This window comes from Chinchilla lanigera, unplaced genomic scaffold (assembly GCF_000276665.1).
Source record: "Chinchilla lanigera isolate Chin_1 unplaced genomic scaffold, ChiLan1.0 scaffold00031, whole genome shotgun sequence".
Taxonomy (NCBI): Eukaryota; Metazoa; Chordata; class Mammalia; order Rodentia; family Chinchillidae; genus Chinchilla; species Chinchilla lanigera.
The window spans coordinates 19,331,388-19,353,698 of record NW_004955432.1 but is presented as its reverse complement, the minus strand read 5'-3'; the positions used below and the strand labels follow the sequence as shown (position 1 = coordinate 19,353,698).

General features: G+C 36.8%; 1 long non-coding RNA gene across 2 annotated transcripts in view; it reads right to left on the bottom strand.

Annotated features, from left to right (window-relative positions):
- Positions 1-15,420: 15,420 nt before the first annotated feature.
- Positions 15,421-22,311, bottom strand: part of LOC102007263 — a 47,715-nt gene continuing 40,824 nt past the window's right edge. For both annotated transcript variants that reach the window (XR_261536.2, XR_001234678.1), the window contains exon 7: positions 15,421-17,197. This is a non-coding gene — a long non-coding RNA (uncharacterized LOC102007263). The remainder of the gene's footprint in view (positions 17,198-22,311) is intronic.

Sequence of the window (22,311 nt, the reverse complement as noted above, 5' to 3'; positions counted from 1 at the left end):
ACACTGCAGCAAGCTCCAGACCTTGAACTGAATCCTTCAGCCTCCAGTGTGCACATACCCTCTGCACGCTTCCTCATCCAACTCTATGGCTGACCGTCATAAGCCAATCCTGTGATTTCTTATACATTTGTATGTCTTGTGTTATATCTGTTTCTCTAGTAAAACACTTACTGATACAAGTATAAACACATGTATGGTGACAATGTGAAGACACAAAGACTAAGGAAGAGAAATAGTCACACTGGAGGAATTAAATCACCAGTCTTACTCATGTAAAAATACCTTTCAATAGCGTCCCACACAGAGCTTTCCTCCCAGTTAGTCAGCCTCAGCCCTTTCAAATAGTTACATGGGGGGAGGGGTCCTAAAGATGAAAGATTAAATATCACTCTTTTTTAGTTAACAATTTTGGAGTTTACATTACCAATTTACCCATTCACATTGCTTCTACAAAAAAATTTTCTGGGTACAAAATGAATAACACTACATTATTATGCACCCACAGTAAATTTCCATCTCTAGGTCACTCTACATCTAAACAGGATGTGCCTGCTCATTAAGGCACACTTGGAAGAGCCTTGCCACAAAGAAGGCAGTTCATCAATGAAAGAGGCAGTTCACTGGGTAAAGGAACAAGCACTGGAATCACATCCTAGCTCAACGCTCCCAACAATGGGGACCTTTGGTAAATATGTTCTCTCTCTTCTTGTGGTAGAACAATTGCAATGGTAACACCATTGTACACTATTGCCTGATTTTTTCAATATGTTCTTCCAAAACATCCTGGCCTCATTAATGACTTCCCCTCCCTAAATCCACACTCTTTCCAGCATGACCTGTGGGGTCCTCCTATCCAGAGGTAAAATCTGTCTCCCACCCTTTGCATTCCAGCTGCCCCAGTGGCTTACTTTTAGTTGGTAGAAATAATATGGCGAAAGAGATAACATTACCTTTCGGTCTTTAAGAAGCCACTCACATTCTGTAAATTTGCCCCACCCCATCTTGGTTAGCCTGGTAGAAGAGAAGAACCATGCAGAGGACAGATGAGATAATTCAGCCAATAACTGGCCAACCTGCATCTGGCCACTGATGTATAACAGAGCTCAGAAAATACCAGCACATCCAGCTGAATGCAGGTTGCAATCACAGCCCCTAGATTATTGTACTTAATCTGGCTAAGTCAACAGGTTCCAGATGGCCTTATGCTTTTATACATATGACAACAACTTTAAATTGCAATAATTCAGTCATTCTCTTATCATTTAAGAGTGTATGGTTTGCCAGAGGGTCAGAGACAAGGAGACAAAGTGTAGCATATTTGCTACGCTTTTAGTTGGTAGAAATAATATGGTGAAAGAGATAGCATTACCTTTCAGTCAACAGGTTCCAGATGGCCTTATGATTTTATACATATGACAACAACTTTAAATACCTAAGTTCCAACCACTGAATGTCTCAGGCTGCAAGCTGCCTCACCTGTAGACATTTACATGTGCTGGACTCACTTTCAATAATATTCTCTTTTCCCATCTCCTGCTAGTTGCACACTTAATACCTCCTCACTTTAAATGCTGCCTTCTGCTACACCTGACTTGGACCCTGGGTCTGGGTTAAGTCAACTTCCTCTATGCTTATGTTTCTCCTCATCAACCAATTACAGTTATTTATTTGTGCATCTCTCTCTGCACTATAAACATCATGCCATAATTCACCACTTCATAGAGATTTGTTGAATTAATAAAAAGTATATTCATTAATTAAATATATTTCACAATTTCTCTCTGAATCTCTCACTGATTTTCTACCAAGATACTTCATTTGTAAGCTGCTTCTCTCCTTTATTTGGTTGTGTGACTGGACTATTCTAATTTTTGCTTATTACTTCATTATATTATCTTGATTTTTCCAGTATGTTATTTCAAAATGCCCTGTCCTTTTTAAGTCCTGACATTGCATGAGAAACCAGATAAGATTATGATCATCAATAACTTGATGATTTTCAGGTGGATAGTACGATCATCTAAATTGTGAGTGGCTGTTCAACTCCTATTGTTCATGCCTGAAATAGCCTAACAGATCCAGGCTTAATAACATGCAGAAAATCAATGCCTTGGAGTTATTTTGGTGGTCAACTCTAAATCACACCAGCAATCTGGGCAAAGGATTGCATGACAATCAACTGTCTGCCAAACTTAAAATTTTAATAGAAAAACTGAATGTTCTGGAAATAAGGGATATAAAAAATTAATCCTCACTTAAGAGATCCAGAAGGACTGACTCACATCATAGACTAATAGAAAAGTTAGATTTCAGGATTTATGATGTTTCACTTAGAACTTAATGGAGATTTTTGTCTCTATTAACATCAAATCATTAGTTATATTAGTTGTTGAACTGATTCAATCTTTCCTGCCTATCAAATTCATGATCTAACCACTTCTTTCATATTCTCTTCGTTGTGATTGGTTATGTCAATGCAAATTTCTCAGTGGCAGCAAATATGCTACACTTTGTCTCCTTGTCTCTGACCCTCTGGCAAACCATACACTCTTAAATGATAAGAGAATGACTGAATTATTGCATCCATCAATCTCTCTTTCCTCCATTCATTCTCATAACCCAATACAAAACTTCTTAGCATAGAAGGAAGGACAAAAACAATTTATTCAAGTAGCTGTTTATATAAGAAATCATCCTACCTCAAGGGCTGGGGATGTAGCTCAGCAGCACAGCACCAGCCTGGCAAGGGCAAGGTCATGAGTTCGATTCCCAGTACCGGAAAAAAAAAAACAAAAAAAACAAAAAAACAAAAAATCATCCTACCTCATTCCATTCTGCAGCATGAATCTCTCATAATCATAATGCAAATTTGCCAACTAGCCATTTTAATTTTCAGCCAGATTAAAATAGCCTCTTAGAGTCCTCCATTGTCCCAGAACAGCAGTGCCAGTGAGAAGAGTGCAAGTCTTCACTCCTTCCTTCCTCCTCTGCCCTGGGACTGAGGTGCTGGCTACAGGGGTGTAAGTTCACACTCCACCTTTTTCCCCTTGCCCTGGGACAGCAGTGCAGCAGGAGGAGACATCCAGAGGAAAAACACCTCCTAAGAAAACCTCAGCACCAGTGATGAGGCTAACACTAGCAATCTAAAAGTATCAACACAGAAAACAAAATAAAACAGAAAATAGAAAATGACAAGATGAAGAGGCAAAATGCAATCCCAAATGCCAAGCCCACCCTGGACAAGTGCAAACACAAAAAGATAGAGGAAATCAGAAGCCAATAAATCTCTCTGAAATGATAGCAGCAGAATTAAAAAAAAAAGGAAGAGGCCATAAAAAAATTAATCTCTAATGTGCAAAAATAAATGACTATCACAATAAAAGACATCAAAGCAGACACAGATAAACAAATAGAGGAGCTCAGGAAAATGATGGAAACCATGAATGGAACACATATATAAGAAATGGAATCAATGAAATAGATCCAAACTGAAATATAGGAGATTAGAAACTCCACTGACAGTATATGCAGCAGGCTGAATTAATGCGAGGATAGAATATCAGATCTAGAAGACAGGAACATGACAAGCAACCAGGAAAAGAAAGATATCTTAAAAATCAAAAGAGACCATGAAAAATCAATCTAACAACAACAGGATGAAGCAAAAGGAACAACATAAGCCTAACTGGAATCACTAAGAAAGCTCGAGGCAGTGCAAAATACATTAAACACCTCTTCACAGAAATAATGGCAGAAAACTCCCAAACATGGATAAAGAATTTGACATACAAATAAATGAAGCATACAGAACTTGAAGTAGCCATGACCAAAATAAATCCACACCAAGGCATGTAGTAATCAAGATTCCAGAAATTTAGCACAAGAATGAAATATTAAAAGCATCTAGAGAAGAAAAACATATCACCTATAAAGGAAGGTCCATCAGAATTACAGCAGACCTCTCAAAAAGAACCCTTAAGTCAAGGAGAGTGTGAAGTACTTCAAGCCCTAAAGAAAAACAATCTTCAACCCAGATTGATATACCCTGCAAAACTAAGTTTAAAAATTGATGGAGAAATAAGATTCTTCCATGCCAAAGAACAACTCAAGAAATTTATGACCATCAAACCAGCTCTACAGAATGCTCTGAAAGATGTATTAGAACGAAATAACAAAGACCACAAACACAGGAACATCAATAGAAAGAAGCCACCAGGCAAGGCAAACAATTAACCAGAGCAGAAAGGCAGGGAACAAATAGGAAAACAAGATGAAAAATAAAAGCCAATACATATTGGTTATAACCATTAACATTAATGGTCTCCACTCACCAATCAAAAGAAACAGACTGGCAGAATGGATCAAGAAGTGAGATCCAACAATATGCTGCATTTAAGAAACACATTTAACCTGAAAAGAAATTCAGAGATTAAAAGTCAAAGGATGGAAAACAATTCTCCATGCCACAGGAACTTATAAAAAAGCAGGGGTAGCTACTCAATTTCCAGGTAATTCAAACTTCAAGTGAAAACTGATCAAAAGAGACAAGGAAAGTCACTACATACTAAGGGAAGGGAAAACACTGAAAAGAAGAAATAACAATCATAAATGTGTATGCTTCAAATACAAGTTCACTCAACTACATAAAACAAATATAAACAGACATGAAAAACCAAATAAGTACGTACACTATTGTAGTGGGGGACCCTAATACCCGACTCTCACAAATGGATAGACAACTGGATAAAAAATCAACAAGAAATATCAGAATTAAACCAAGCATGTGAGCAGATAGACATGGTAGATATCTACAGACTGTTTCACCCCAAAACATCAGAATACACGTTCTTCTCAGTTGTTCATGGGACATTTTCCAAAATAGATCATACATTAGCTGACAAAATATGTTTAAGTAAATCTAGAAGAATTGAAGTCATCCCATGCATGCTATTTGATCATAGCACAATGAAACTGGAAGTCAACAACAAAGGAAACCACAAAAACTATATTAACACATGGAAATTAAACAACACCCTCTAAACAACTGATGGGTCACAAAAGAAATTAAAGACAAAATTTAACAGTACCCATAGTAAAATGATAATGCCAATACAACATACCGAAACTTATGGGATGCAATGAAAGAAGTCATAAGAGTGAAATTTATCCCAGTGAACACACACATCAGGAAAGCAGAACGAGCTCAAATAAATAACTTAAGGTTGAGGCAAAAACTTATAGAAAAAGGAGAACAAATCAAACCCAAAGCTCATACCAAGGAGGAAATTATAAAGATAAAAGCAGAAAATAATGCAATAGAGTCTAAGCAAACAATACAAAGAATCAATGAATCAAGAAGTTTGTTCTTTGAAAGAATAAATAAAATTGATAAACCATTAGCCAACCTCATCAAAAAGAGGAAAGAAGAAACACAAATCCAAGCAATCAGGAATGAAAAGAGGGAAATCACAATGGATTTCACAGAAATCCAGGTGATCATCAATACCTACTATGAGAACCTATATTCTAATAAGCTGGAAAACACAGAAGAAATGGACAGATTCCTAAACACAACTGAGTTGCAAAAACTAAATCAAGAAGGAATAAATCAATGATAAATAAAGGAATAAATCAAACACTTAGGAATAAATCAATGAAATTGAAAATGTAATAAAATTTTACCAACAAAAAAAACCCCAGGCCCTAATGGATTCACTGTTGAATTCTATAAAAAAATTTAGAGAAGAACAAATACCAGTAGTGCTGACACACTTTAAAGAAATTGAAAGGGAAGTAGTACTTCCAAAGTAGTTCCTGGAAGCAAGTATTACCCTGATTCCAAAACCCAAGAAGAACCCAATCAAGAAAAAAGAACAAACTATAGTCCAATCTCCCTGATGAACATAGATGCAAAAATCCCTAATAAGATACTGGAAAACAGAATGCAGCAAATCATCAAGAAGATTATACATCATGACCAATAGGATTCAAGCCAGGATGAGTTGAATCAGTATACACAGATCAAAAAATGTAATACAGTGTATCAACAGAAACAAAGACAAAAATCACATGATCATCTCAATAGATGCACAAAAAGCATTTGACAAAACCCAACAAATAGTCATGAGAAAGAAACCCTACAAAACATTGGACTAGAATGTCTTTGCCTCAATCTTATAAAGGCAATCTATGACAAACCAACAGCCAACATCATATTAAATGGTCAAAAACTGAAAGTTTTCCCTCCAAAATCAGAGATAACACAAGGATGTCCATTACCAGCAGTCTTATTCAATATAGTTATAAAACATTAGCCAGAGGAATTAGACAAGAGGAAAAACTAAAAGAAATAAAGATAGGAAAAGAAGAAGTTAAATTATCATTTGTAGATAACATAATACTCTACAAAGAGGACTTCAAAAACTCCCTCAAAAAACTTGTAGATTTAATATCTACATTCAGTAGTGTAGCAGGATAGAAAGTCAACACTCAAAAGTCAATAGTGTCCCTGTGGACAAGCAACAAACTCACAGAGAGAGAAATCAGGGAAAGCACACCTTTCATGATAGCATCTGAAAAAATGAAACACTTAGGAATAAATCTAATAAGGGATGTAAAATATCTGTTTAGTGAAAATTATAGCACCCTACAAAAGGAGATTGAAGAAGATATCAGAAAATGGAAAGACAGCCCTTGGTCTTGAATAGTAAGAACTAAAAAGTGAAAATGGCCACACTTCCAAAATTGTTACACAGATTTAATGCAATCCTGATCAAAATACCATTTTGATCTCACAGATGTAGAGAAAATATTCACAGATCTAGGGAAAACATTCCTACAATTCATTTGGAACCAGAAAAGACCTTGAATAGCAAAAGCAATTCTGGGCATCAAAGGCAAGTCAGAGGGCATCACAATCCCAGACCTGAATTTATACTACAAACTACTGTGATAAAAATAAGCATGATATTGATAAAAAAAAAAAAGGCATGAGGATTAGTGGAACAGAATAGAAGATGCAGATGCAGCTCCAAACACCCTCAGCCACCTTCTCTTTGACAAAGGAATCAAACAAAGGAACCAATCCAAAGTTCACAGAAAGTAAGATAGTCTCTTTAATAAATGGTGCTGGAAAAACTGGCTTCCCTCAAGCCAAAGACTAAAACTAGACCCATGTCTATCCTCATGCACTAAAGTTAAAATGAATCAAAGATCTAAATATTAAGATGCAAACACTAAATTTCCTGGAAGAAAAAATAGGCAAAAATCTTGAAGATACAGATATAGGCAGAGACCTCATGAACAAAACCCACACTTCAAGGGAAATAGTACAAAGAATCAACAAATGGGATCTCACCTTATTAAAAAGCTTTGCACAAGCGAAGAAATCACCTATCAGAGTGAACAGCCTATTCACAAAGTGGGGAAAAATTATAATTAGTTGTCCCTCAGACAACAGACTTATATCTAGAACATATGAAGAATTGAAAAACAGTAGATCCAATCCAAAAATGGGCATATCAGATGAATTTGCACTTCTCAGATGAAAAAATACAAATGGCAAACAAATACATGAAAAATATTCAGCATCGTTGGTCTTTTGAGAGATGCAAATTGAAACAACACTGAGTTTTCATCTCACCCCAGAAAGAATGGCTATCATCAAGAAATCAACTGATAACAAGTGCTGGAGGGACTGTGGGGAAAAAGGAGCCCTTATCCACTGTTGGTGGGAGTGTAGAGTGGTGCAACCACTGTGGAAATCAGTGCGGAGATTCCTTTAAAAAGGGTTAGAGGTCCCATGCAAGCCAGCTGTTCCCCTTCTGGGTATCTTCCCAAAAAATGAAAAACATCATACCACAGTGATATATATGCACAAATGTTTATAGCAGCACAGTTTGTAATAGATAAATCTTGGAAACAATTCAAATGCTCGTCAACTAAAAAAATGGATAAAAAAGATGTAGTATTTTTTCTTTTTATTATCTTTTTCCTCCCTAAAATCTAAAAAAATTTAAAAAACCTCTTAAAAATATTTAATTGAAAAAAATTGTTATCTTGAACATGTACAATATCATAATGTGATAGGTGTATCCACTGTGTACTGAGTTCTACTCAGTCATGAAGGATAAACTTGAGACTTTTATAGGTAAATGTTAAATGGTATAGGTAAATGAAATAAATCAGACCCATATGTGTAACATATTATCTCAATAGTGTGAGAAAATGAATGAATAAATAAGATCCAAAGTGTATATATTGTAAATTGGGAGTAAATTGTTCAAAAAAAAAGACAAATTGTAAAGAGGTAAAGGGGAAAGGAAGAAAGGGAAAAAGAAAAGAATGTATGTATGCACAAGATAGTTAAGATATTGATACAACTAGCTCCTCTTAGTCTATTGAAAAGAAAGATTTGTGCTAATATTGTTTGGACAAGATACCATGCCTGGATCTTGTACTCTGAATAACTATGACAAAGACAACAATACACAATGTATCAACTGTTGTAACTGTCATACTAACCTGTTTTGAAACTCAGTTTCATTGTTCTGTTTATCTTTTTCCTCCTTAAAATCTAAAAAAATAAAAAATAAAAAAAACCTCTTAAAAATATTTAATTGAAGGGGCTGGGGATTTAGCTCAGCGGCAAAGTGCCTGCCTGGCATGCGCAAGGTCATGAGTTTGGTTCCTGGTACCGGAGAAAAACCAAAACAAACAAACAAAAAAATTAATTGAAAAAAATTGTCATCTTGAGTGTCTACAATATCATAATGTGATAGGTATATCTATTGTGTACTGAAAACAACAGTCAAAAAAACCCACACTCACTACCACCCATCCTTAATAATTAACGGTTGTGTATTGGGAGAGTGGTAGGGAGAACACTTAAATCTGCGTTCTTATTAAATTTTAAGGAAACAACACCTCTTATTGGCTATAGCATACTGTATACTAATGTATATTTATGTGCCACATTAATGTGTAAAATAATGTATTATGCTATACTTAAAATATTTATGCTATACATTTTTATACACTAATGTATAAAATGTGTTCAATATAAATATATTTAATATATATTTAATGTATATTTCAATATAAATATGTTTAATGTACATTATATTCCCAGAACAACCTTGATTCATCTCAGGGTCATTACTCCCTGGATAAAAATTAAGTTTTCAATGAATCAATATTCATAGGTAGAACCATAGGTGACATATAAATAATATATTTAAGATTAATTTAGACATATACATCTGTCCCTGAATTGTACAAATATGTCTGTTTTTGTACAATTTGTTTTGTATACCTAGTTAAAATTTCATGCCACTCTACCAAATTTTAGAATGCTACATTTGATCTAGTCAAGTTCATGGTCTTTTTGTATTGTGACATATTCAATATTTTTTCCCAGTTGTATGTTATCTTTAAATTTGATAGCCAGATTATAATTCTCTCTCTGCCTCAAAGTAACTGATGACAATGTTGAATAAAAGAGAAAAACCTTAATTTCTATTCCATAAACTCACAGGAATGGACAGCAGGCACCAAGGGTAGGAAGCAGAATTCATCTGTCACTCACCAAAGATCATTATTTTTTTTTTTAAATCTGCCTTTTCTACAAAAAAGCCCTCTTAATTTCAGGTTAATTAGAAATTTCCTGTCAGTCTGTATGTAGTAACATAGTTCTACACTGTTTAAAGTAGTCAATGGTACAATAGATATTGTGAAAGGGAAAGAAACTGCTCAAAAGGAAAGAACAACTGGGATGGGGGAAAGGAGAAAAGAAGAAAAGAAGGAAGGGGAAAAATACATATACACACAAGATAGCTAAGACAGTTGTAGTACTAATTTCTATTGGTTTATTGAAAAGAACAGTTAATGCCTAATTGTTTGACCCATTTTACATGCCTTCATGTGGAAATCCGAACAACTACTTTGAAGATAACAATATGCAATATAACAACCATGGTTATTTCCTATCATCTTATTTTGAAATTCTGTATCATTTTTATTGTTCTTTTTATTCCCTTTAAAATAAAAAATTCTTTAAAAAAATAAAAATAAAGTAATCAATGTTACTTTCAATGTCATTTTAAATAAAATACATACTTATATATATCTTCCTTCAAGGACAGCACAGAAATTCTGGACAGCTGTCCACAAATCTGAAGTTCAAGGCCTCAAGATTTTCTGAATCTAAGGGCTCAAAATATCAAGCTTTTCACAGAATCTCCTGGATAAATCAGATATTATCAGAAACAGGTCACATTAAGAGTGAATAAAAATTAGGAGGTATGATAGACACTGAAACAAAAAGAAACTGCTCAAAAGTAAAGAGCAACTGGGATGAGGGAAAGAGAAGAGAAAGAAGGGGAAATTATGTATGAATGTATATACAGGGTAGCTAACAGTTGTACTACTGACTTCTATCACTTTATTGAAAGGAACAGTTAATGATTAATTATTTCATTAGTCTTGCTTGTCTCTATTTGTTTTCCTGAGAAACCACTTTGAAGATATCAATATGTAATACAGCAACCATTGTTAATTTCCTGTCACCTTGTCTGTAATTCAGGATTGCTTCTGTTGTTCTTGTGCTATTTTGTAAATGGATGTCTGTTTGTTAATATGTGCTCGTTCTTCTGTTTTTAAAATAAAATAAAAATAAAGAAACACGTCACAATATGTATTAATTTCAGAAAGTAGTGTGTTTTACACTGTTTCATATTTTCAACAAACATTTACTAGCTCCTAAACACAGTAAGTGTGTTTGACACGTACACAAATATTTAAATAAAATGTTCCTTGTCCTCAAGGTTATATCAATGTAATTAAAAAGATAAAACAACATGTAAGTACATAAATGCAATTCAGTATTATACATATAAAGTGAAACCTGAAAATATGCAAGATGACTAATATCAGTTTCTCAAGCATATAATGAAAAACATACAGACAGAAACACTATATAATAAAAGTTCTGCATCATAGTAGCAATAACACCAGTAGTGGTAGTGTAAATGTATTAAACCCTCAATGCTTATTTTATTTACTCTCCCTAACACTATGAGGTATGCATTATCATTCTCCCAACTGTACAAGTTAAACACTGAGGAAGCATATGATTAATTAAAATGTCTAGCAAAACGTTTTAGTAAATCATGATTCTGAATCTTGAACCCCAGGTTTTTTGACTCAAGAATTGGTTCTCTTGAGTACTGCACTATCGGTGATGTCTCAGGTGTCTTCTGTGTTGTGGGAGAGGGAAAGACAGTAATATATTTGAAAAGTTAAGAGTTACATTTGGGAAACTGCAAGAGGTTAAAAAGGTTAGAAGAACTTCTAAAGCAAAACTAGGGGAACAGCACACCATGAGGCTAAGCAAGCAGGGGGAAATCTAATTGTGATTGGCCTTCATTGTATGCAATGACCTTCTGTCTTAGAATCCAGGGGGTGAACACTGACCAGAGGAAGCAATTGGTTAGCGTGAGGTAAGCAAAAGCAAACAATTATACGTGATGCCAGACTCATGGCTTACCCTGTGGGCGGGCGGTAGTATCACTAACTGAAGAGGAATGTGGAAAAGAAAATGGTTTCTGAACCCAAAAGATGATCAGACTGAGTTACCCTGCCAGTGAGACCTACGGGAGAAGTGCTGGGAAGCAGAAGGTACACGAGTTAAACTTTTCGCAGCACACTGAGCTCAGAAACACAGGTCATCCTGAGGGTCCTGCGTGTGATTTACCTAAATGCAGATTTGAACCATGGGTGTTATTAAACCACTTCTCCAAGAAGAACATATAGCAGGAGAAGTGGGACAAGAATCAGGACCTGAGAAATATGATCAGACTAGCATAGTAGCAGGTCAGAGTCTCTATTACAAGCTTTCACATTGTTTATATACTATTTTAAATTATGATCATTGGTGCACATTTGCAGTTATTGACATCTTATTTGAATAATATCCTTCCCTTCATGGACTAAAAGGCCCAGGAGAGCAGAGCTTTCACAAACTATCGCATCCTAAGTGGCTATTGTGATGTCGACACATGGTAGGTACTCAGTACTGAATGATTACACCAGAAGAGAAAACAGATACACTCTCCAGAAATGAGGAGAGAGAAGCAGAAGAGAATCCTCAAAGGATTCCAAGGCTTCAAGACTAGAAAATGCCATGTAAACAGAAACTAATCTCTGAATCATTACCGTAATACAAGGAGGAACACTCTAAGAGCAGAAATTCTTAAGAGAGTAGAGTGAGATAAAACTTAAAAAGAGCTGAGTAAAGTAAGAAAAAAAATAAGAGAAAACGAGAAATACAACACGAGATCTGTGTCCCCACTGGAAGCATACATGGAGGAATAACTCGCATAAACTGGTACTGCTGTATTTTTGGAAGACTTGAAGAGCTTCACCAAAAATACACAGGCAAGGAAAGGTACTAAAGTGCTGAAAATACCTAGAATAAAAAATAGATATCCAGCATAACAATCATAGATATTTCTTAAAACAAGCAAATTAATTAAATTGAAGCAGTATCAAATATAATTAATAAATTAGCACCTAAACCTACAGATTTTGCCACACATGGTTAAATAAGGGGTACTATACAGAAGCAACATCTCTGAAAATTTGGAGAGAAATAGAAAGTAAAGAATAGAGAAACAATGACATAAAAATGCATAGGAAATGTAAAATTTGAAATCCAAATATACATTCTGTGGGGTGAATAATTTTTATAAAATAGCTCAGATCGTACATATATTTAAACATATATAATCATAGCAGATAAATACTACTTTTGCAACTATTTCTACGGAATTTTACAATGTGTCAGCCTATAGGGCTGGGCTATAGCTCAACTCCAGAACACACCCCTATGTGTGAAGGCCTGGTTTTCATCCCAAACACTGAGAAAAAAGTCAGTCTGTAAGGAAAAGATTCTGAAGGTTGAATATATCATTTACTGGCATTATTCCTTATTTTTAATTATTCAAGGAAATGTGCCTAGGAGAACTGATAAAGACAAACCAGCATAACTTTATGGTTTTATGGTAGGCAGATAAGAGTCACCGGGATGCCTGGTTTCCTCTTCCTTCTGTGTGTTGTAGATAGAGTAATAGCCACCCAGTGGCTGTATCTCGAAGACATTTGGTTATCCAGCAAAGAGGAATTAATGATGCAGGTGGAATTATAATTGCTCATCAGATGAGCTCAAGATAAGGGTATTATTGTGGATAATCTGGGTGAGTTCAATATGGTCATGTGATTAACTGTAAGTGAAATAGAGAGGATGGAAGTTCCAAGTTAGAGAAACACTTAAAGATGATACATTGCTGACAACGAAGGTGAGTGGGAGCCACAACCCATGGTAGGAAAGGGAGGAAAATGGATTCTCCCCAAGAGCTTCCGGAAGGAATCCAACGCTGCCAGCACCTTGATTTCACCTGCTGAGTCCTGTGTCTGCCAGAACTGTAAAATAATGCGCTAGTGTTGCTTTTGCACTACTCTGTATAATTTATTACAACAGTAATAGGAAGAAAAGCATGATTACATTAAAGCAGGTGCATGGATAAAATTCCTAAAGCAGATAACTCTTAGGGGAGAAGCCTGCCTGCTCCTCACACAGAAATCATGAAAAGGGATGAGAGGCTCACAGAGGTAAGGCTATTCTAGAAAATTAAATGATTTATAATACATGATGAAGTCAAGGAGTGAAAACAGGTGCTTTCAGAACAAGTTCACTTTGATGATCAGTCCATATGCTGTTGTACAAGGACTTATCTAAGGTTAAACTTTACATTAGGGGATGGATCTCCTTTCAGTTATAAACTGAAATTACTGTTCAGGTTAGACCACAGCCACATTGGACGTGCTATAGGACTACCTCCAAAATCTTGGCCAAGACAGCTAATATTTGAAGGAGGAATTCTGACGTATAGAAAAATATTTATTCGTCAAGAAATTTATTCTTCAACATATTCCTCCAACCTCATCAACATATTAAAGGGCCTATCTACTGGGACCCTCCAATGAATTGCTTTTATTAGATAATGCTTACTATGTTATGATATAGGGAAATCTTTTTTTGGTTAAGCAGATATCAAAGTTATAATTAGTAGATATATTCCATGACCCTCATACAAAATTTTGCACAATAATTTTTCTAGAATGTCCAGGAATAAAGGTTGTTTCATCTAGTGTAGGCTTGTTACAACACCATGAATGTTAAACAACTCCACATACTCTGTTAGCCCAGTATAGCACTCAGTAATGTTTAATAACATTAAATGTTCCTCCAGAGTTGTGTTGGTTTTTGTGCATCCCGCTCATCCTTTGTTTCACGGTTTCTAATTTTAACTGCTTATTCATTTCATCAAAAATATATTTCTGCACTTCTGCTCTAAGCCAAGCACCCTTCTAGGTATTGGGTATACAATAGAGAAGAAGAAACTGATACAACTCCCTGGTCATATGGAATTTACATGGCAGCAGGGTGAGGACTGAAATACATATGTAAGGTATATATTACGTAGATAGTTGTAAAGCTATGGGGAAAGACAAAGGTAGAGAAAGAGGTCCAGACACACAGAGACTGAACGGTGTTGAGCCGTGGTAGAAAACCGGAAAGTGACAACAGGAATAAGCCAGTAGGACAAGCCTGGAGAAAAGAGGAGGGGTGAGAGGAGACGAGGAGCCTGGGGTCTTCCACTCTGAGACAGAAAGGCAATAGGGGCCTCGACAGAGAAGTAACATGGTAAGACAGGAGATGGGGAGAAGTTACCTGGCTGTGGGGTTGAAAACAATCCACGTGGACAATCCAGAGTGAAATTGGTTGCATGTCAAGGCAGTTTAAATCACACAGAAGGATGAGATCAATAAAATGGACAAGACTTTAAAATAACTAATGAAAAGTAATAGAAAATTTAAGATCTACTAAGACTTGAAAGAGAAAATAGCAGAGATTCAGGATGATACTAGATATCTCAGCAGTACCGATGCTAGAAAAAAATGGAAGAATGCCTTCAAAATTCTGGAGGAGTTTTCTTTTTGCAAACTTATATCCTAAACCCAACCTGAAGGAAGAATAAAAGATGCTTTATATGTTAGCACAGTCTTGCAGCCTTTCCTGGGAGGCAGCTACAGAATGTGCTGTAGCAAAACAAGAGAACAAATCTGGGAAGTAAAAAGCGTGAAACTCAGGAAATGAAAACTGAATCAAAAGTGTGAAGAAAACCCACCACGTGACAGCAAAGAGCAATGGCAGTGAATCCAAATTCACACAGGAGGATTTGCCCCAGAGCTCCAGGGACACCTTTGTAGGAAAAATACAGACTTGATGACTAGATAATACGGTAAGTGAAACATATAAAACATAAACATATGAAAAATAAGGTTTACACTTGAAAGAAATTAAGTAAATAAAAGCAGGAAATTTATTTACTGCAACATTACGCTTTTTAACAAACAGTATTTACATTGTTATAATCATGTAATTACAAGTTACCTGTTTAACTAAAATTAGTGCCAGAACTGTAGTAGGAAGAGGGGAGAACACTTAATACCTACTCTGAGCAAGTTTTGAGTACATAATATACTGTATTAACAGTAACCATCATGGTACACAATTAATGGACTTAGTCAACAAAATAGGTGAGGCAATTTTGCAAAATGCATGCAAATTTCAAAACATCAAATTCTATACCACAAATATATACAATTTTGTCAACTTAAAATTTTTTTTAATTAAAAAGGATAAGCAAATTGGGGTACAACTACTAAAAAAATAAACATGCAAATCACAAAAGCAGTCGGTATATAACAACCAAAACTTAGAAGTAAACAAACATCAGTAAAAATATTTTATATTTAAAAACCAGATGGAAATCACAAGAAGAAAGTTAAAAGCTATTGACCCCGGGAAATATAATTTTATAGCCAGTCGGGGAATGCACTGGTTTTTATTAGCATCACATTTTGCATTGTTTGATTTGTTTAAAACCTTATGAATTTATAAACTTACTAAAACTTTCTCTTAGTTACTTTCCTCATTTCTGAGACACAATACCCAACAACTGCAAATTAAAGAAGGAAAGGTTTATTTTGGCTCAGTGGCTCCAAGGCAGAGGGACCGTGGTAGAGGAATATCTGCTCGTGTCCTGGTGCCCAGGAAGCAGAGAGTGAAGGGAGGAGCTGGGATAAAACATCTCTCCCTTCTGCGTCACACCCACACCTCACACAAAGCTTCAGGAGGACATCCTGATATAAACCATAGCAAACGTATACATGAGTTGCTGAGAAATCAAATCGCTCATATTTATAAAACCAGATTCTACTTGATGTATTAAGTATTCTGTGCTAAAAAATAAATACTTCATGTTCATATATTACAAATTCATACAAATGCAATCAGTGAATATGTAAACAATCACACATTAGAAGCGCTACCTTCGTATGTTAATAGAACCCTTACTGTAATCTCTGCATCTGCGTGGGGCGATACTCTTCTGCCTTCCATGTACATAGTGTAAACAGAACAGATGGCTGTGACTCAGCTTCTTCACAAGAAAATAACGGGGTTTTCCTACACTAAAAACCTGTAAGCTATTTTTTAAAATAGATAGATTTCCATTACTCCGGAATGAAATACTGAAAATGATCATTACAGCAATGTTACATGACTATCTATCCAGTAACGGTTATATATTTCATGATATTTGGAAAATAACCACTTTTATGTCAGCAAGCTGAGTCATCTATTGAATATCAGTGCAACTGAGAGCCTCGCGTTGGCCGTTCACCCCACAAGGACAAACTTTCGCAAGCCTCTTCAACGCATCTGCCAGTCACCAAACACAGACTGGCAGAAATCTCTCCGTTGTATAGAAAATTAATTTCTTCCAAATGGATCCTGTGGGTTTTCACGCTGTCATTTTGTAAATGTTAGAATAGCATGGCTGAAAATAATAGGAAATCTAAAAACAATATCAAGCAAGCCACAATAAACTGATTTAAACAATGAGACAATATACGGTTCACACACAGAAAGCCTGAAGATTACAAACTCTCACGATGAATTTCCTGACTCTCCTCTGTATCTTGCGGTGCTGTTAGGACCACACACTTCTCGGTCTCATCTTCTCATTCAGGACTGTGCAAGACTGTGGCATCAGCTTTGAACCTCGTATCTCTAAAGCGAGAGGGAGGGAAGAGCGCACTTTCACAGCAATTAAGCTTTTAGACGCCTAGCACTGTGCGTTTCTGACGCTTTGACATTTAAGGGCCTTAAGAGACAGGCTGCATCTCCCAAGGTTGCTGATTCCTACAGATAGGAAAAGATTCTCTTGCTAGTGCGTCTTTGATATGCAAAGCAACCGGTCCACAGCCCAAACCTACAAGCACCGCTGGACCTCTACCCGCAGCCCTAATCACCCAAGGGCCAGGCATCAGCTGCTATTGCCTGGCGTCTGTGGACATCAATCAAACTTGCCAATCTTAAATGTAGTTACTCTGCCTTGTCCTTTGCTTTCCCCGGCAGCATTTCCCTTCGTTCCCTCTACCTCTTGGCCAACGCTGGTCCTTCTCCACGTGATCTCCCTTAGCGCATGCTCACTTCTTTTTTTTATTAGTACATTTTTGTACTACATACCGCTTACATTCCTGTGTGGAGTCGGTACATGTACACAACACACCTTGATTCCTTTTTTCATCCCTTTTCCCTTCCCTCCCTGCTTCCAATATCCTTTCAATGGCAGACTTTGACCTATTAGCCTTCCCATACCTAAATAATAACTAAATCTATATTTTATAACCCTCTACCTGCCCTAATTGTTGGAATTAGACCACCTATCTACACCTGAACAAGCCAATCACTGCCAAATAGGAGAGAATGACAGTTAGATAGCGTTTTTCCACACTTGTGCAAAAGGCATTCTTGGGTGTCACAGTAAATTTGTAAGAGCCCTAGGGTGCTAAAGAAACTGTGAGCACAAGGAATCTCACAATTTCAGGGTTAGATCTCACTGCTTTCCTTCCAATGAAGTCCCACCATTGAGATGCTGAATTCTCGGGAGTTTCTGTGATTAAAATAAACCAAGTATTACACGACAATGAGGTCAAGATAGTAAGAAGGGCCATGTGCAGTGTAAGCCCAGCTTTCAGAAGTCCTTATTGAAATTGTTCTGCATTTCTTGTGATCTAGAGATATCCTGAAAAAATTATGTAGATATCAGGGGCACAGAGAACCAAGACATTTGAGGATCACTGACTTAAATGAGAATAAGGCAGGTTTGCAGGGCTGGGGATTTAGCTCAGTGGCACAGCGCCTGCCTGGCAAATGCAAGGTCATGAGTTCGATTCCCGGTGCCGGGGGGAGGGGGGGAGGAGTAAAGTCAGGTTTGCTAGGGGTGAGAGGTCAGCTCCTCTGAGGAGCATGGCTTCCCAGTGTTCATGGAGTTATGAGTTCCTGGTGGGTATTTGAAGAGAAGCGTGGCTGTCTGGGTAAGAAAGATCAAAGAAATGCCTACAGAAGCACCCTCCCGGAGAAATCACTGTTATTTCTCTTCAAATAATCAGGTCCTGCAAACTTTTCTGTGGGTCAAAAATATATCAGCCTCCTTTTATTATGTCAATTATATGTAGATAATTTATGCTACCTCTAATTCCAACAATAATCCCCAGAAGTAGATATTGTTAACATTTTCCGAGTAAGTAATCCAAGCCTGTAATTCATTTAGTTAGTAAATGTTGAAGCAAGTCTGACTGGCTCCATATGACTTAATGCCTTCCCATCTTAATTTTTACATTTCTGAGGTTTTGCTGCATGTCTCACCAGTTCTTCTGTGAAATGCTCTCTCGACTATGTGACACCAAACTCTTCTGATTAGTTCTCTTTTTTCTTTCCTTTTTTTTTTTTTGTACTGGGAATCAAACTCAGGACCTTGTGCTTGCCAGGCAGGTGCTGTGCTGCTGAGCTATATCCCTGGCCCGCTTCTGATTGATTCTCAGAGACTCTTTTATACTTTCAATTTTTATCTATTGTATTAAAATGTCTAAGTAGTCTATTTTTATAGTCCTTTCAGGCCCCACTCCAAAACAAGGTTTTTCTTGAAATTCTTCGCTCAGCCTTTTGCACTCAGAATTTCTTCAGATTTGTATGTGATTCTCCTATCTTTAAATCATATGCCATGAAATCTCATAGTCTGATTGGATATCCCCCATTGGATGCCTCACTTTTGCAGATCAGATGTTATGGTGTCAACTTGAGAAGTTTAAAAGTTTAACTCAGCAGTTCTACATCCCAGGGTGTAGAGGACATGCCCTGGGGTGGCTTACACTCTAGGATATTACAATGGTTGACTCCTTGTGTCCATCTGAGAAGCTTAGAAACTTAACCAAGTGACTTATCAGAGGGTCAGGGCCCTCACATGGTGCACATCTTCATCCTGTGCAAGAGGGCGTGGAGATGATGTGAGTATTATACCCACCCTAACAGTATAAGGGAGCAAGAGAGGTTTGCTTCCCCTTTTTGCTGTTGTAGTTTTTGCTGTCTTCTGCCACCGTGAACTGTTAGCCTTGTGCCATACCACCCTGCCTTGGAAAGCCAGCTGATTATGAACTGAAACCTCCACAAACTGTGAGCTAAGTAAACCTTTCCTTCCTTAACACTGGACATTAGGTATTTTGTCCTGGCAATGAGAAAAATAACTAAAACGCCAGAATTCCTGGGTCTAAGCTGAGCTCATTACCTTCCTTCCCAAATCAGCATTAGTCTCCCAGTTCCAGTAACAGTAATGCTTTGCCATCATCTAGATTTGAAACCTGGCAACTGCAGACCATGCCCTCCTATGTTTTTACTTCAGTAAACTACAAATTTCTTATGTCTCCCTTTGTGAGCATCTTTTTATGTTTCCTTCTTTATAGTTTTTATCTTTACCTTTAATTTCACTGTAAATCATAGGTTATTTAATGAACGTTTGTTTAAATATTTCTTTTTTACTATTAAAAGAGAAAAGGTTAACCACATACTACTACTTCTGGGACTCATAACAACCAAGTGCAATAGCGCCATGATTCCCAACATAGGTAATAATTCCTATACTAGTTTTATCAGAGACCACGTGAAGCACATTTTAATTTCCTTAGAAAGTAAACTTTTTACAGATGATTAAAACAGATGATCTAGTTTTATATAGTGCTCAATTTCAACTGTTGAAAAAGTGAGAGAATCAATTTATAACTTTTTTTCTGTTAAAGTTCTCAATTTTTTGGATTACTACCTTCTATTATTATTCTCTGCTTCTCTTTCCAATATTACTTTAATAAATATTGGTGCAGTTTTCCACATATGATTTGAACTCATGTGTGGAAAAAGTTTAGTGAGTCTATCTCTTCTTAAATTATTAATGTGGTCTTTTATCAGAATAGTTTTCTGCATTATATTCTTGTTTTTTAACTATCAGCATTTTAAGATTTTCTCAGTGTTTAAACATCTACTAGATTATTTTCTTACCAAAGCAGAAATTTGCTTCTCATAGCTTTCTTTCGCTAGATGAAGAGATTCTAGGCACACCACTACAAAATAGAGTGGATCACCTCATTTTTATAAATCTCCCACTGTGTACTTCTTTCTGGGTACATCTTAGTAGAGTCTCCCCTGCCGTGGAAAAACAACAGCAGTTCTGGCTTCTACATTGTATACAAAAATAAAAGTGTGAAGGGCGATAGGGAAGAGGTAGATAGAGCTGAGATCGTGAAGGTCTCCTAGACCATGGTACTGAGTTTCGATTTTACAGCATAGGAAGTGAGAAAGCCGCTAAGGGCCGTGATCAGGGACACTCCTTGAAAATCTCCCCTGGATTCTGTGTGATCGGAAATAGGAAGGGAGCAGGATGAGAAAATAAGACTAATTTAGAGGTGTCTAGTAGAGTCAAAAGGGCAGGTCATGGGGTAATGGGTCAGGGGATGGCATTGGACCTGCAGAAACGTGTATCTACCAAAGGTATAAGCTTCACACGCCTGCTGGTGGGTTGGGTGTGGTGAGGGAGGGGAAGAGAGAAATCAGTTATAGAGTCAGACCCCAGAGCCCAGTATCTTAACTTCTACACCCCTTGGCTGTAAGTTATTTACTAATAACAAACTTAGTATTCAAGATGTATTTATTGAGTAACTACCACGTGCCCTTAGGATATTCACAACCTGCTGGATGGTAATGAATGGTATGCAGAAAATTAAAAGATGGCAAGGAAAATAGGAGGGCCTGGATTTGTGGTGGGTGTTGCTTTACATATAAAATAAGCAGGGTTAGCCGCTCTGCTTCCTAATAGAAGGTGACATCTGAGCAAAGAGATGAAGGAAATGAAAGAATCATCTGTGCCTCTCTCTGCTAGTAGAATTGTCACAGACAAAGAGAACAGTAAATTCAAAGACCTGGGATGGAAGTATGCTTAGCATGTTTAAATATTGTTTAAGGTTAGCAAGGAAGGCAATGACGTTGAGGTAGAATAAGACAGGAAATAGTAGAGTGAAGCCAAAAGGATATTGACTCATTAGAGAAGTATAGCTACTCCTTAAAGACATCTGACTAGATAAAGTGCATGTGGGGGCAGTTGTGAAAAGGAAAACTTAGACTTGAAGTATTTATGATTCAGAAGTAAGACAAAGGAAGAGAAAGATGCAAAGAACACTCAGAAGTAAAGGTTACCCAAGCAAGAGAAAAACCAGAAGTGTGTGATCTCAGAAAAGCTACCAGCAGAGAGTATTTTAAGGACATGGTAAACTGAAGCTGCTAAATCAAACCATGTGTGGACTGAGTTAGGTCCACTGGATTTGGCAATACAGAGGTTGTTGATGACCTTGAAGGGTAGTTTCATTGGAACAGTAGGACTGGATGCATTGTGTTAATCGTCAAACTAGAGCCCTTTCCTTGCTTTACCATTCGTAATTTCACACACCTTTGACAGCCTGCTAATTTGAGCCAGCTTTTGTTGTTTTGAAAGTGGGGATTAAAAATTTCCCTGTTTCAAATCTGTGATGACTCAGTCAGTGTGCATAAAACACTAGATCGCATCCTGACTTCGCCCTAACAGAGCTTCTGCTTGCTTCCAAGGCCAATTCTCACCTTGTTCTAGACAGAAGTAGTAGGGATGCTTTAAAGGAGTGAAAAATATGATGGTATAAGATGAAGGATGCAGTAATACCAGAGAATTATTATTCACCAGAAATCTCTCCAGACTGTACCTCTGAGGAAGGAACAATAAAGTATCCTGTGGGATGAAGTTCTGACCTCAAATCTCAGAGAAGAAT